Here is an 18,223-nt window from a genome sequence, read left to right as displayed (position 1 = left end):
CGATACATCCATGAGCGATCATCCATGACTTATATCGAACCTCTATAAAATTATGATAACATCATGTATTAATTAACTAAGTTAGGTAAATAAACTTGCAAAAATATTAATTTACCTCGAGATTATCCAACAAACCAATCACAACTTCTCATAAATATTAAATATTCATTATCATTTATCAACATCCATACAAATTAATATATATAAATTTATGGAAATTACCACTCCGCAATACCATTAATAAAACTTAAAACGGACCCATTAAGCAAGCTATTAATTATTTCAAAACAGCACATGTAATTCGATAATTCCATAAAGTTTTAACAATTTACAAACAAATACAATCTTACAAAATCTAAAACAAACCATAACAGGTATAAAATTATACATTCATATGCTACAAGTTTGTTTGAGAAATAACAATAAAACATGTACATCTACTAACAAAATACATATACTAAAAAACTAATAAAATTGACATTTAAACGTTAAAATTTAAAAAGATAGAATTACTTATAAAAATTGATAAAATCCGTCGGTAAATCAGAACACGGATGCTGTGACCACAAAACTTCAAGAACTATAACTTGTTGTGCTGAGATGAGGGAAATTTTTGTTTGGGGGGGAGGGGGGGCTGGTTATTTGCAGATGAGGGGAGTTGGGATTAGGAAGAAGAAGGAGAAATAGGAGAGGAGAGGGTCGGCAAAGAGAGGGATATATTAACTTTTTCCGACGGTTTCACCGATGGCATAATCCGTCAGTGAGTCCGTCGGCTATTCTGATGAAAACATCAACACGTCACCGTACAGATCTGCAATTTCAAATCCCTCGGTAATTCCGTCGGCATGTTAAACGATGAACCGGTCACATCACCGTATGAAGTTGCCGTTTTGAATTCATCGGTGATTCCGTCGGAAAAAATCACCTGTAAAAACCTCCATGTTAGCGAACTATTTTTTTTTTAATTCTAAATTTTTTGTTCGTAATTCAGATGGTAACTACCGAATGAATTATATATTTTGGTGAAGACTCATGTCAATGAAGTCAGGTAGCATCCCCTCCACGTCAGGTGAATATAAACAAGACGACAAAAGAGAAGGGACAGCTTGAAAACCTAAGGCTGTTTATACATGGAAATTCTAGTGTGAAATCGACAGAGATAGGACAGATGAATATACGAATCCAATTATTCAATTGTATTACTTTTAAACTTTAATACTCTTTCGAATAAATATTTTTTAAATTTTAAACTTGTATATGTTTAAATTATTTTTAATTTTTATTAAATAAATAAAAATATTAATATTCAAACTCGTGACTATTTGATCGTTAAAATTATGATATTATATAAAAAAATTAATTCAACTAACAAATTTAAATTATTAAATAAAATATAATTTATAATTTATATTATTATACAACCCGTTAAAGTCGCTGCATTTCCCCCACTTACCGTTGCCTTTTAATTGCTATCCATGTGGAATGAAAGCTGGAGAGTGCTCCATTTTCCCGTGGTGCAGAACTGTAGAAGATAAGGAAAAAGACTAGAAAAGTCTTCAGGAAAACTGTAGAATTGCACAGTTTGAGTGAGAAGTGAGAAATAATAGAGGTGGTCCCCTTTTATCAGATAAATAAATAATAGAGGTGGTCCCCTTTTATCAGATAAATAATTAATAGAGGTGGTCCCCTTTTATCAGATAAATAAATAATAGAGGTGGAATTACAGTCGATTTAGATCAACTCAAACTATCTTCTCAACAAGAATTGTAGAAGAATTGAGCTTACTTGTTGGTTATTAAAACGAGATGGCTTGACTGTGTAAAAGAGGACAGTTGGGAAATAATCAAATTCTGGAGTCCTACATTTTGTTGACTCCCTGAGAAAGTGTCTGGAGTGAAGTTTTTTAAGCGCCTTCCACAACTAAAAAGAAACTTTTTTAAGCGCACCCACTGCAACGGAGCTCCATCAATCTGGAGTGAAGTTTAAGATTCAGTAATGGGATTCTAGAAATTCCACAACTAAAAATATTTGACCAGACAGAAATCTTATTCAGAAATCTCCAGGCTTTTGAGCAATGCCATGGCAGGAATGCGCATACTTTCATAAATGATTATATTTATTTCATCAGCGGCGTCGTCGCCGTGGAAGTACTTGTTAATAATGGGAATTTGACAAATATATATGCTAAGCAGTAACCAAGCAGTGTCAGATCTTTTTAAGAGTCCCAACAAAGAAAATATTTGCTCTACTAATAATTTTCTTTGGGGTGTCTCCGAAGAGCTGGATTCACATTGCAGAAAGACTTGGCACAAGTGGAAGGCAACCTTGAAGCAGGTTTATTTCAACAATCCATGGACTGGCATCTCTGTTGCTGCTGCTTCTTTTCTCCTTATTCTTACTGTCACACAAACGGTGTGCTCTATCATTCATAAGTGACAAATATTTAATCCCTTTGTATTTTCCTTTCTTTTTATGATTTCAGTGTACTTAAAATCCTAAGCAATGACTGTTCCTTTCATTTCTTGTTTTCCTGATCATATTTCTGGATAAATTAATCTCCCTCGTAAGGCAATATAACTTGTTTTCCTGATCTGATTTCTGAATAAATTAATCTTTTAGAGATATTATTAAATAATTTTTCAAGAATAATTTTATATTATTTTGTATTGGCAAATGAAATAGCTAGACGCCGAGATGACACAGATTTCTAGTTAGGTATAACCCACTTACGGATTTGATTCATGGCCAATCTGTTCATGGCCTATAGATAAGTGCTCGACTAATTCTCCGTTTCTTTTCTTCTAATATTTTCTTTCTTTCTTTTTCATAACATCATCAAATTTCATTAAACTGAAAAGAAAATGAACACGTCATCATGGGCTATTTCCAGGAAAATATTTGTATTATTCTATCTATATATCAATATGTTTTATATTCATAATTTGAATTCATAATATTTTTGTATAAACATGTATATGGTTATATTTAATTAGATAGAAATGTTGTCGCCATCCTTGACAAAAGGCTCGAGCTTTCCCTGCAAAATGTTAACAACGTTAGTTTCCTCTATGTCTGTGTCTTGCTTTCTCTGCAAAACGTCTTTTTTCTTTCTTTCTTCTCTTTTTTTTTTTTTCCTCTTCTCGTCCTTTTTTTTTTCCTAGTAAAATAAGATTATTCTTTGCTTCGTGCAAAGTCACGCCAGAAACAAACAATACCTGCGGTCACAGTCCTCTACCCTGCCTAAAAGTAGGCTTTGCGGAAAGTCATGCCAATTATCCATGGAAATTGGCATGACTTTTATAGTCTTGCATTAAACTTTAATAATGGAGACCCCATGTAAAAGAAATTCTGTTCAGTGTTTTTTAAACCTGATTCTGTACGGGTCATAGATTTTGATCAAGTTACTAAATTATTTGGATGAATTTTAGTTTTTTATAAATCAAAATGATATTATTTTAATAAAAAAAAATAAAAATAGTTAATGAATTGCAATTAAATTTTTAACTGGATCAGCCAGGTTTTTAATTACTTCTATTTGTTTTAAACTTGATCCAGTTCCAACTCTGGATTTTGAATAAACCTTTCATGTCAGATTTTAAAAATATAATTCTAGTATGAAATTAACATAGTAGGGCAAATAAATATCCTAGTCCAATTATTCACATCGCTTTAAGAAACTCTTTTTAAAACATCATTATCACAGCAACTTTCACGAATTAATTATGTATTTTTGTGAAAATTTACTGTCCAATAATTCAATTTAAATTTTTAAATAAGATTATAAAATATAAATTATATTATTTTTAATATATTTTTTCAAGTAAAAATCTTTTAAATTTAAAACTTGTACATATATATTATCTTATATTTAATTTTTATCAAATAAATAAAAATAATAAAATTTAAATTCATAACTACTTAATCATTAAAATTTTGATACCATATAAAAAAATCAATACAACTCAAAAATTTAAATTATTAAATAAATTACTATATATAATTTATATTATTTTTCAACTTCTTCAAATTCCCTACATTTCCCCCATTTATTGTTGCTTTTTAATTGCTATCTTTGTGGAAATCCCCCACTTATTGTTGCTTTTTAATTGCTATCTTTGTGGAAAGAAAGTTGAAAAGTGCTACATTTTCCTGTGATGCGATATTGATTCAGATATTTGTAGATATTATTTTTTAAAGTATTTTTTATTTTAAAATAATTTTTTTTATTTTTTAAAAATTATTTTTAATATCAGTAGATCAAAATAATTTAAAAATATAAAAAAATATATTAATTTAAAATAAAATAATAAAATAATTATTTTAATTTTTTTTTCAAAAATACTTTTAAAATGGATTACTAAACACTAACTGACAGGATGCAGAACTGTAGAAGATGAAAAGTCTTCAGAAAAACAGCAGAATTGCACAGTTTGTGTGAGAATTGAGAGCAATCGAGTTTTTTTTAATGTATGAATGTGTCAAAACACGAGCAATATAGGCAATGTCAATTGAATCTATTGTTGTGTCCGGTATATATATTCTACTTTTAGATATTTTTTTAAAGTATTTTTAACTTAAAAAATATTTATTTATAATTTTGATATACTAAAGTTAAAAATAAAAATAAAAATAAAATTATTTTAATATAATTTCAAATAAAAAATATTTTAAAAAACACCATTTATCACAATTTAAAATACCTTCTAAGTAATTTATACATTACTCTATTCTTGAAGTTTGAAGTCTCTACATCCTAAAGAAAATCTTAATAAAAAAGTTTTAAGTAAATTTTTGAATTATCAATTTTTTAATATAAAATAAATTAAATATCTCTATTTATACTAGTTTTAAATTTAAATTTTTTATAAGAAATGATTATTATGAAAAATTACATGAATTAATATTTTTAAATTAAACAAATTTTTATAAATCTTAATAATTATGCCGTAAAATATTAAAAAATAGTGCCCCGCATCATTAAGGATAGTTTAAAAAATGTCATTATTCAAAAGCCACTTTATCCATACATGTGCTTCAAAAATATGTTTTATAAAATTTCAAAAATATCATTATTCAAAAGCAGCTTTATCCATACAAAACAATTTTCCTTTTATTTTCTATTTCGTTTCTTGTAATATTTCGTTTCTTTCTTTTTAATAACATCATCAAATTTCATTAAGCTCAAGAAATTAAACACATCATCATATACTGTATCCAGTACAAACTAGGAACATATTTTTTGTTATTCTATCTTTTATATATAAATATGTTTTATATTATTAATTTGAATTTGTAATATATTTTAATATGATTGAAACATTATAATAATGATAGTGATAGTTGAAAGATTTATGACGTTATAATTCGATTATTATTTAAAAATATATTTTATAGAGTTATGTAAGTTAAAAATATTTTTAATGAATAAATTAACTTCATTAATTGATGTGTAAAATATTTTATATCTCATACAATATTCCACGTAAAATAAATATTTTTTTTAATATGATTGAAGCATATTTTGATGGCTATATAAAAATATTCTGTAGAACTACTTGGGAAGAACAAATTCATATTTTTAATAAGAATCTCATGATCATAATATTTCTATAATCTCTTTTGGAAAATTCAAGAACTTTATTTTTATTCTAAATTTATTTATCTAACATGAAATTTATAAATTAAACATAAATAAATATTAAAAATAAATAAGGTATTTATTAATAAAATTAAATATGTTTTACATGATTAAAATTAAAATATCATTTTACATTAAATCAATTAAAGATAGCAAATATATGTTTCGGTTTCTACCTACACTAAATGTTCTCCAAAAAATAAAGTATTAAATATTTTAAAAAGACAAACTGGTAGAATTTTTTTTTCTTTACGATTCAAGATTAAAGCCACAGAACACCGCAGAACACCGCATGTGAGGGGCACTAGTTGGGATGTTAATATTTTATTTTATCCTATAAAAAAAAACTTTGAGAAATCATTAATTAGCTTTGACGTAGAATTGTTTTTCTTAACGATTCAAGATTAAATAAAGCCACAGAACACTGCATGTGAGGGGCACTAGTTGAGGGACACAGAAATCATGTAGCTTTGAATTTTTCCCACCATTGAACAATTAGGGCGTGGAAATTCTAGCGTGAAATCGACAGAGATAGGGCAGATGAATATACGAATCCAATTATTCAATTGTATCATCACATGCGACCATGCTAAAAAGTATGGAATATCATTACATTATAACACCAATTTCAATAATTATATATTTCTATACCAAAAGAGATGTGAAAATAACATTTTTATTTCATATTATTCGTATATTTAGTAATGTGGTTGTAGTTGTTTTTCAAAGTGTTTTTTATCTATAAATACATTAAAATAATATTTTTTTTAAAAAATTATTTTTGATATCAACGTATCAAAATAATTTAAAAATACAAAAAATATATTAATTAAAAATAAAAAAAATTAATTTAATTTTTTTTTAAAAATACTTTTAAAATATAAAAATCATGATAAGATTAGTATTTGCATTATGCTGGAGGGGTCAATTTGAGAGGAAACATGGCTGAGATTGATTGATTTTTAAAAAAAAAAATTGAGAGTTGAAACATGGCTGAGACTGATTGATTTAAAAAATAATAATTGAGAGTTGACTGAGACCTTAATATTGTCGGTGAAAACACCTTTTTTGAAAATTCATAAATCGTCCTTTTAACTTTCTTTTAATTTTTTTTTTCTTAAAACAACGGGTTTTTTTTTTCCTCTTCATCTGCCAATCAATCGTCGACTGCGTTCCCAGCTAGCTCAATAACTTGGGTATCATGTTTCATCATATCACAGCAAATGAACACATCTTAATTAAGAAACGACTGCATTAATTGTTTAAAATCATCAACTTCCCACTCCAGATCAAAAGCACTTTAGAAGCTTTTGTTGTTTTTTCCTGTCATAAATATTCAGTAAAAATGCAGAGTGTTGTTTCGAGGGATTCGAGAGTTGTTCGAAAAAACTTTAAATTATGATCCCGTTATCATATCCTACAAATTGAAGGCTGCCCAAAAGGTAAGGAACTTGTCATCTTATTGAAGTAAATGAGGGACAATCATTCAAAATAATATTCGACAATAATTATTTATTGATTATTAAGGTAATTGATGAATTTACGGAAATAATAAATATCTCATAAATGTTAACAATGTCCGGGTAGTTGGGAGATAATTGTTTGTATCAATTCAACTTGTATATCAATTCATTGTTTGTACAATAAATCCTTTTTAAGGATGGAAAACTAAGAATAGAAGTATATTAAAATCTTTCCTAAACTTGTTCCTCACTTCTAGTTTTTTTTATTTGTAATATTTTTTAAATCAAGAATTAATCTTTGTCAACACTCCTTCTTAAGTTGGTGCAAAGATATCTCGTATGCCTAACTTGTTGAGAGAGCAATGAAATACTTTACTTGATATTGCTTTCGTAAGTATATCTGCTAGTTAATCCTCGGATTTGACAAAATAAAAAATCACAATCTTCTCATCGAGTTTCTGCTTGAAATGTCGATCTACTTTCACATGTTTGGTTCGATCATGTTGAACTGGATTATTGGTTATGACAATTGCAGCTTTGTTGTCACAATACATCTTAATCTCAGTTTCCATAAGATATCCTAACTCTTTAAGCAGCCCATTTATCCATAGTATTTCACATAATCCTTTGGTCATCCCTCTTAATTCTGTTTCAGCACTAAATAAAGCAACAATATTTTGCTTCTTACTTTTCAAAGTCACTAAGTTTCCTCCAACAAAGGTAAAGTATCCTGAAGTAGACTTTCTGTCAGACAGATTTCTAGCCTAGTTTACATCAGTATAACCAATGATGTTAAGGTGATCATTCTTTGAGAAAAGAATTCCTCTTCCCGGAAAGGATTTTAAGTATCTAAGTACTCGCAATGCTGCCTTCATATGTACTTCACTTGGGTTGTGCATGAATTGGCTGACTATACTGACTACATATGCGATATCAAAGTGTGTATGTGAAAGGTAGATGAGGCTTCCCACCAATTTATGATAACGTTCTCTGTTTGTGGGAACCTGATTTGGATATTTCGCTAAACAATCATTTTATACGATAGGCTAATAGGTCCAATACAACTTCTTTTGTGAGAGGAATATGCCCATTTTTGATTTGTATACTTTGATGCCCAAGAAATACTTCAACCCACCACGATCCTTCATTTCAAATTCACTTGCTAGATACCTTTATAATTCTGAAATTCCTTCTTCATCATTTCTTGTGACTATCATATCATCAACATAAATAATCAAGGCTATTCCCCCCCTTAATTTCTTTTCAGAAATAGTGTATGGTCCGAGTTGTTTTGGCTAAATCCATGCTTTCACATTGTTAGACTGAATCTTTCAAACCATACTCTAGGAGACTGTTTCAGTCCATAAAGTGATTTTGTAAGCCTACACCCCACATTTTTTTTCCAGTAAAACCAAAACGAACATCCATATACACTTCCTCCTCTAGATCTCCATGAAGAAATGTATTTTTTACATCAAATTGATGTAAAGGCCAGTCTAGGTTTGCTGCAAGTGATAGAAGTATCCGAATTGTGTTCAATTGGCTATTGGTGAGAACATTTCCTAATAGTCTATGCTATATGTCTATGTATATCCTTTAGCTACCAGTCTCGCTTTGTATCTTTTACTGTCCCATCTGCTTTATATTTCACAATAAACGCTCATTTGCATCCAACCATTTTCTTTCCATCTGGAAATGTAGTTAGTTCCCAAGTATTATTATTCTGGAGAGCTTTCATTTCATCATAGACAACTATCTTCCAGTGTTCATCTAGCATAGCTTCTTCAATGTTTTGTGGGACCTGTCCTGAATATACTTTTCCCATGAAGACCTTTGTTGCATCTGACATGTTATAGGCTGAGATAAAATTTACAATAGAGTATTTGAACTTTCTTCCTTTTGTTTTTGTGGGTACCGGTTTGGGGTTACTCCCTAATTATGCCTGTGAGGTAAACTATATGTCATAAAATCAAGTAATGTAGAAGAGTCAGGACATCTTACCTTAGTTGTAGTGTCGGGATTGTCCTCACGATTCTGATTTTGGTCGTGTTGTATATTAGAGAGGGGGTTATTCGATGTGGCTTGAGTATGTAAGTCGGCATGGTTGATCTGTTCAGAAATTTCTGGTTTTGTTTGAGTATAGCCAGGATGAACCCAATCCCATATTTGTTGTTCATGTATATTCTCCCCCTGAAAAATAGATGAGGATGGTTAATTGAAGAAATATTCGGTCTCAAGAAAGGTTACATCCATAGTAACATAGAGTTTTCGTGTAAGGGGATCATAACATCGGTATCCTTTTGTATGAGAACCATAGCTAGGAAGGACACAACGAACAACACATGGATGCAACTTGGATCGTTTGTGCTTCAGAACATGTACAAATACAACACAATCAAATATCTTTAAAGGTATATGGAGTGTTGAAGGTAGTTTAACATATAGTTCCAAAGTCTGGAGTGGTGTGTGAAAATTAAGTACTTGGAATAATATCCGGTTGAGAAGATAAACAGATGTACTCACGTCATCAGGCCAATATTATTGGGGCATATGGGCAGCTCTCATAATGGTTCGTATTATCTTTAGTACGTGTCTATTTTTCCGTTCGGCAATTCTATTCTGCTGAGTAGTATGTGGACAAGTAGTCTTGTGTATGCTGCCCTTGCTATCACAAAATTATCTAAACTCTTGGCTAATATATTCGCCTCCATTATCAGATCGAAGAGTTTTAATGCCCATAGAGAACTAAGTTTGTATAAGGGTGATAAATTTCTGAAAAACTGGTAGGACATCTTTCTTATGTTTCAACATATAAACCAAGAGACCCTTGTACAATCATTAATAAAGGTGACAAACCATCTAAGTCTAGCGGTAGTCATAACAGGTGCAGGGCCCCATAAGTCAAAGTGAATAATCTCAAGTGGTGTATTGCATTTATTATAATTGATGAGGTAATTTGTTCGATGACTTTTACCTAGGATACAATCCTTACATTTGAAACTAGAGAGCAATAATTTTTCAAATAAAGTAGGGAATAAATGTTGTAGATAGCTGAATGATGGGTGTTCTAACCAGTAATGCCATAACCAAATATCTTGTCCTTACCGCTGTGATGATTGGGCGGAATGAACTTTTCCAAGGTCTCAATCATCCACATAATATAACCCTCCCTTCTTAGTATCACGATAAAAAATCTTCTTTGTGAGAACATCCTGAAACAATCAAAATAAGAAGTACATCAGTACGCAACAATTTAAATCTTCTGTTACTTGCCCTACTGATAGTAATTTAGTGGAGAGTGAAGGAATAAAAAGAGTATTAGAGAGAGTGCATGTGGTTGATAATTCCACTGTTCCTCCCCCTGTTACTGGATATATATCACCGTTAGCATTTGATATGGCCTTCCGTCGAGGAACTAACTTTGTTTTAAAGTCATTATGATCATAGGTCATGTGATATGTCGCCCTTGAGTCAATAATCCAATTGTTTATATGTTCACCGTTGGATACTAAGTTTGTGGAACCAATAATACATGGAAATTCTGGTCTGAAATCGACATAGATATGGCAGAATGCTTTTGAAATTGAGGTTGAATAAAAAATAGTTTAATGTGTTTGGTTAAGAATGCTTTTGAAATTGAGTTTATAAAATAATTTAAAAAAATATATATTAATATTTATGATTTTTAATTTAAATATTGTAGATTTAACTATTGCTATTACATCGTGAAATAAATCATACTTTATATATATAAAAAATTATTGTTCCATTAAACTATCTACAATTCTATTATATATAAAATTCATCTGATAAAAACTACAGTTTCCATGATTTTTTGAGCGTGCAATAAAATTAAGTAAAATATTATCAGGAATAAAATTGAGATTACAGTACGAATAAATTTAATTCACTTTAAACTAATTTCTTTTTAAAAAAATTTATTATTTTTTGAAAAAGAAAAATGTTAACTGATTTTTCAAAAAAAAAATAAATTAAAAAACTGTTCAAAAAATCAGTGAACAGTGTGGAGGGATGTTGATTTTTCAAAAAAAATAAAATAAAAACAAACACTGTTCACTAAAGTGAACAGTGCACGCGCACTGTTCACTAAAGTGAACAATGTGGAGGGATGCTGGATGGTGCAGCAGCAAAAAGCATGTAGAACCTGCTTTTATTTTTCAGCATTTCAAATGTGAAATTGGGTGCGATCCATGAATAGTATTTTACGTTTATTTTTGTTATCAAATGTTGTTGCATCTGTGTTTTAAGTAAAACACAGACGCAACAACATAGACAAACACTCTCTAGTGAAGCTCCCCATCTCGCATTAACGGTGGTTCTTTACATGGTGTTCTTCTAACTTTATCCAAGTCCTGAAAAAAATAAGCTTCCAGAAAGTGAAGGTTATAAGATTGTCATTCAGTATCTTCCAGTTGATGAATAATACTCATATCTCGTCTCGTAATTAGAAGTAATGTATCTAACGTAGCATTAGTTAATTGGAATTACCATATATTTTTTAAAAATAATATTTTAATTTAAATAATTACTGATAAAATGATATACTGTGTTTTTGTCGGTTATATATCAAGGTTTCTGAAAAAAATATTGACGAAATGAAACAAATAATTTTTTTTGCGTGTGTTTTTCATTAGTAAATCTATCAGTAATAATATTTTATTATTATTAACAGATAAAAAATTATTAATAAAAGATTCATCGACAAAGCATTTCTGCTTATGATTTTATTGGTAAATTAATTGTTAATGAAATGATAACACACATACTGACAGAAAATTCTAATGATAAATATATAAATTCTAGTAGTGAAATTGAATATTTTGTTTTGGGGCCATCCCACACCACTATACCATATACCATGTACCAAATAGGCAAATAGATGTACGTCTCAAATCCAAAATCCTCTAAATTATCATATATATTACTAGTTAATTTTTTTTAAGAGGAAATTCTTTGACTCGTTTTTTTCAGAGGCGCGTAAATTTTTTCTCGAACTTAAACTTGTCGTTATGCATCTTGCGTTATTTATCAAACACTGTCCTGTAAAACCCCTCTATCTCTAACCCGTATGTACAGTTGATTTTTTTTTTAAAAAAAAAACACAAATGACTGTTTTTTTTTTTAAATGGTTTTTATTTAATAATATATTAAAATAATATTTTATTAAAAAACAATTATTTTTGACACCAAAAAATTAAAATAATATGAAAACACGAAAAAACATTCATTAAAGCTAAAAAAAAATACCAAATAAAACCTAAATAGTCGATAGTTAAATCTCTGTGGATATATATATATATATATATATATATATATATATATATATATATATATATATATAAAACTATGATAATAAAAAACAACAAATAGAGAAAACTTGCAATGAAAATGTGTTTTTTAAAAATTAAATAAAAACAGGGAACTTGTAGATCGGTCCCCTCTATAATTATTCGATGTCCTTTCTGCAATTATGAATCAACCAATCTAATGTGGGGTGTGAAACAACGTAAATGTCACATGTCACAACAAATAAATTTTCTTAAAATCTTCTTTGACTTTACCTATATTATTTCTCACATGGTCATCCAAAAGTTTGGGAGAAATATCCCTAGGACATGCCAAATATATTATATGGCATCTTATCGCCCCACCTACCAAGACTTGTAACTATATACTTCACTATATTTCTTTTTCTTTACATCATTTATTTTTCTCTAATTACTTTAACCAACGTTTTAACTGGAGCTTTAAGGAAATGCAATAGGAGGACGTTTGGAGGATAATAGTATACAAAATTGCGTTATTTCACAACTTCCATATAATTGTGGACTGATTTTCGTTTATCTCCAAAATTATTCTGCCTATGATCTAGATTCTCGGTCATTTTCTTTTGATAATAAGATAATTTTTCTATGTGCCTTGATTTTGACGACTTGGATTTTATAGATGTTCGGGTTCTTGTGTTTTTAGAGATGTGAGAATAAGTCACCGAAAAATAGGAAGGAGAAAAAAAGACACTAGTTCACCCTATTTCAATCACAATAAAAGATAATCATGGTGTTAATATATTTGTTTCACATAGGGAAGTTGCATTGAAGTTGTCGCATGTCACCCGCGCGGTGTCGGTTTGGTGATTTTTTGTTTGCTTTTGCTTGGTTCGTTGAGAGTCGCCACCTAGTATTTAATTGAGAGCTACTAGAAAACCCAGGTGTACTGGTCTTGTCAGAGATTCACGGGTAAGGGACTGGTTGTGGTTAGGTAACGTATTAGCACCCCTAACGCACTCTACCTGAGGTAAGCTGCTTCGTGGCTTTGATGTGTTAAAGAAGTTTTAAAAATTTTATTTTTTTCATTGGATATTAAAAATACAACTTACATGTAAGTTCATAATTCTTGATCATGAACAAATTAAAATATTAAATTCTTCTTTATTGATCTTTGCAATTTTATCATAAAAACATTCATAAAAAAAAAACAAACACATTCACTTTCACTATATTTTTTCTTTTTTTCTTTTTTACATCCACACTACAAATTATATATATAAAAAATAAAACTAAACAAAAATTACATTAAACAATTTAAAAGTACAAAATATCCCCTAAAACTCCAGAAATTGCAGGGAAGGCTTTCTACAACTACAAGAACAGTGGCAGCGCGTCTCCTCCACGCGCCACCGCCGATGAAGGTGACAAAACCACTAGATCGGGAACATGTTCCTCTTCTCTGTCTCCCTACGCCGGCGATGACCTGCAAAACAACCAAAAACACAACAGGAGTTGATTTTAATTTTTGTTTCTTTGTTTTTAATTTGTTCTTCTCTGTTTTGGGCAGATCTGTTCTTTTCTTTTCCCAATCTTCTCTATTTCAGGTGGCGGCAGGACCAAGGGGTCGCTGGTGACTAGGCTTCTGTCGAATCTGGCCGTTGCTGGATGAAGGAGGCGCTGATACGGCTTGTCGCATGTGTGCGGCGTCGCGACGAATATTCCATTTCAATCTAAATGTATAATTGTGGCAAATATAGGGAGACAAGAAAATCTTGTTTTTTATCAGTGGAAAATGGAATGAGAGTCGCCACCTAGTATTTTGGTCACTAGGAACCCTAACTGGTCTTAGAGATCGGGTACAGGGACTAGTTGCGTAAAGGGAAGGTATTAGCACCCCAAATACACCTTACCTAAGGTAAGCTGCATTGTTTGACTGTTTGATAAAAAGCTAAGGTGTTATTTAATTATTGGTTCGTCTAGGGTTCAAGAAAAGTTCTCCTCAATAAGGAGGTCCTTATCTTATCGGGTAAAATCCTAACGGTTCTAACGTCTATATAAAAAAACTATATTTTTAATATCAGGAATACATTTTACAAATAAATTCGTAATCCCAGATACTAAAAGAAGACAAAAATATATTTTTAGAATTTTTGAAATATTGGCCAAGTTCTCATGGCTCTAACAAACTTGTTATTAAAGCCAAAGTGCATCCTAAAACCTTTTTTTGAATGTTTTTGTTTTATGTGTAAAAAACAATATGATTTTTTTTTTGTTGTAGGAAAATACCATGTGATGATTTTTTTTTTTTTATCTTTGAGAGACTTGGCCATATGCATGAAAACAAATTTTTTTTTTTGTTTTATAATTTTTTGCAATGTTTTGATGAAAACTAGGTATATTTCATGTGCCAGAAATCCATATTCAATGAGGGAGAGTGTAAACAAGATTTGCATACAAAATGTTAATACAAAATGTTAAATTCTCATATGAGTGGAATGATATCATTTTGCATTAAATGCAATCATCATTTGTAAGATTTTTCTGTTTGATGTTCTGTATTTTTTTCTTTTTGGTTTTGTACAAGTCTTCCTCGTCAATGATTTATATCATCAAGTATTTGGGATGGAAGGCATTAGGGCATAATATGCTCATTTTCATGTCTGCAAAAGTGAGGGAATCATGTTCCCTTATAGTCAGCGTGTATACTTTACCATTAGGTTTGAAGTAGGACAAGAAGGAGAACAGGATCATGGGTTTCAAATTTAGAATCAATACTAGAAACAAATGAAGGAGGAATTGAGGACCAGCCATAACTCCAGTGCATGAATAATTTATTCTTGGCAATTTTCAGAAAATTTTAGAAATTACAGATATACTCGTGCAGCTGAAAATGATAGGAATATCCTCAACTCTTGGAATCACACAGAAAGACAAGTCTTGATGTTTTTGTTATTTTATGTTTTACTAGATGTAATAGATATCATTGTGAGAGTCTGAAAATGCTGATTAATTTTCCGTTTTTCTTTCTAATTCTTTGCAGAGGATAAGACGAGGACTGGTATATCTTAGAACAACAGAACAAGGCTGCAGGATGCAGTGATAATAGGTGTGATTTTCATAGACGGAATGATATATATATATTCTTTCACCCACATGATTGTGGATCTCATTCTTTTTGTATCAATATTTTAAATTGAAATCCTAAACCCTAATCCCTACCGACTGAATTACGGACGGAAACGTTTCCGTCGTAAAAAAAACGGTTCGTTGACGTGGAGGTTTTGGCGGGTTATTTTTTCAGACGGAATCACCGACGGATTCAAAAAGACAACTCGTACAGCGACCGCCGTTTATATTACCGACGGAATCACCGATGGATTTGAAATGTCAGATCCGTGCGGTGACGTGTCGATTGTTCCGTCAGAATCATCGACGGTTTCACCGATGGATTTGAAATGGCAGATTTGTGCGGTGACGTGTCGATTGTTTCGTCAGAATCATCGACAGTTTCACCGACGGATATTCCGTCGGTGAAACCGTCGGTAAAAGTTAATATATGTCCACCGACCCTCTCCTCCCCTATTTCTCCTTCTTCTTCCTAATCCCAACTCTCCCTATCTGCAAACAACCAGCTCCCCCTCCCCTCCAAACAAAAATCTCCCTCATATCAGCACAACAAGTTATATTTCTTGAAGTTTTGTGGTCACAGCATCCGTGTTCTGATTTACCGAAGGATTTTATCAATTTTTGTAAGTAATTCTTTCTTTTTAAATTTTAACATTTAATTAAATGTTAATTTTATCGTTTTTTTAGTATATGTATTTTGTTAGTAAATGTACATGTTTTATTGTTATTTCTCAAACAAACTTGTAGTATATGAATGTATAATTATATACCTGTTATGGTTTGTTTTAGATTTTGTAAGATTGTATTTGTTTGTAAACTGTTAAAACTTTATGGAACTACCGAAGTACATGTGCTGTTTTGAAATAATTAATAGCTTACTTAATGGGTCCGTTTAAAGATTTGTCAATGGTATTGCTGAGTGGTAATTTCTGTCAATTTATATATTTTAATTTGTATAGACGTTGATAACTGATAATGAATATTTAATATTTATGAGAAGTTGTGATTGGTTTGTTGGATAATCTCGAGGTAAAGTAATATTTTTGCAAGTTTATTTACCTAACTTAGTTAATTAATACATTATGTCATCATAATTTTATAGAGATTCGATATAAATCATGGATGATCGTTCATGAATGTATTCGAGATTCACCCCAAGGATTGCGAAGGATGGATTATTGTAACGGGGTTCAAGGTTTTATTAATTTCGCAACATCTATTCCTAGATGTAAGTCATTGTCTTCACTAAGCCTGGGACCTGAAAGAAAATGTAAGTGCTACAACGGGTATTTTGTCAATGGATATGTTTTCCATACTGAAGAATACGGGTAAGGAAGAAAGACATACAACAAAGGTGTTTGTGTTAAAGGATCCACTAGTAGTGAGTTAGAAGTTGACTATTATGGTAGATTAGAAGAGGTTGTCGAACTGCAATATCATAACGAGCAGAATATAGTGTTTTTATTCAAATGCTATTGGTATGACACGACTGACAGAGGAATCAGAGTTGATCCGCACCATGGTTTGGTCGAAATCAACTCAAAATATAGACTCCGCAACATAAACGATGTCTTTGTTTTCGCAAAGCAATGTCAACAAGTTTATTACACATACACCCCTTCATTTAGAAAGGATCGATTAAGAGTGGATTGGTTGTCCGTTTTAAAAACGAAACCCCGGGGTCATGTCAAGGTTGTTCAGGATGAGAACGAAGACACAAGTGTGCGAGATGAAGTCTTTCAAGTTAGTGAGGTGGTTGAACCATATCGAGTTACTTCTTCGATTGAATTGGAAGAAAATTCAAATTTTGGTGTTTTCGATGATAGTCTTGTTGATGTTGACGCAGAGGAGTTGAATTTTGTTTTGAGCTCTAGCGGACAAGCAAATATCGATGAAGAAGATGATATTCATACTGAAGATTGCGATAAAGGTGATGACAATTCAATTGATGACAAAGAAGAAGAAAATTCTAACTAACTACCAAAATGAAGCCCTATGTAAAACCCTTTTTTTCATGTAATTTAGATTATGGATGATATATTTTGAAACACAAAATATTTATTACTTGAAATAATTAGTTGAAATGCCACAATTACGAAATAATTACTTGAAATAATTATTGATCATGGATGATATATTTTGAAAAATGAAATAAATACTTGAAATGCCACCACATCACCGACGGCCACACCGACGGCCTTAAGTCCGTCGGCATTTCACAAAGAGTTCGAAAATAATTACTTAAAATGCCATCACATCACCGACGGCCACACCGACGGCCTAACCTCCGTCGGCATTTCACAGAGAGTGTCGCACGTCACCCGCGCGGCATCGGCTGGCGATTTCATTATTTTGTTATTTGTGTTTTGCTTGGTTCTTTGGAGTCGCCACCTAGTATTATGGTCACTAGGAACCTATGGTCTGCGAGAGTCTGAGTAAGGGACTGGTTGTGCAAGGGGAAGACGCATCACCCCAGTGCACCCTACCTAAGGTAAGCTGCATTGTTGTTTGATTATTTCTTTCTAGGTCGAGTTTCTATTTGTTGGTCTCTTCTAAAGTTCAAGGCAGATCTTCCTTCATGAGGGAGTCTCTGGTTAAATCCTAACCATTCTAAAGTCTGAATTTTAAAATTTGCTTTTATTTACACCTTGTATCTTTAATACCCGAGAGTGTACTTTATCGTGTAATTTTACACCCCACAAATATTA

Source organism: Populus nigra, chromosome 8 (assembly GCF_951802175.1).
Source record: "Populus nigra chromosome 8, ddPopNigr1.1, whole genome shotgun sequence".
Taxonomy (NCBI): Eukaryota; Viridiplantae; Streptophyta; class Magnoliopsida; order Malpighiales; family Salicaceae; genus Populus; species Populus nigra.
The sequence above is the reverse complement of the archived record's forward strand: the minus strand, read 5'-3'. Positions refer to the sequence as shown.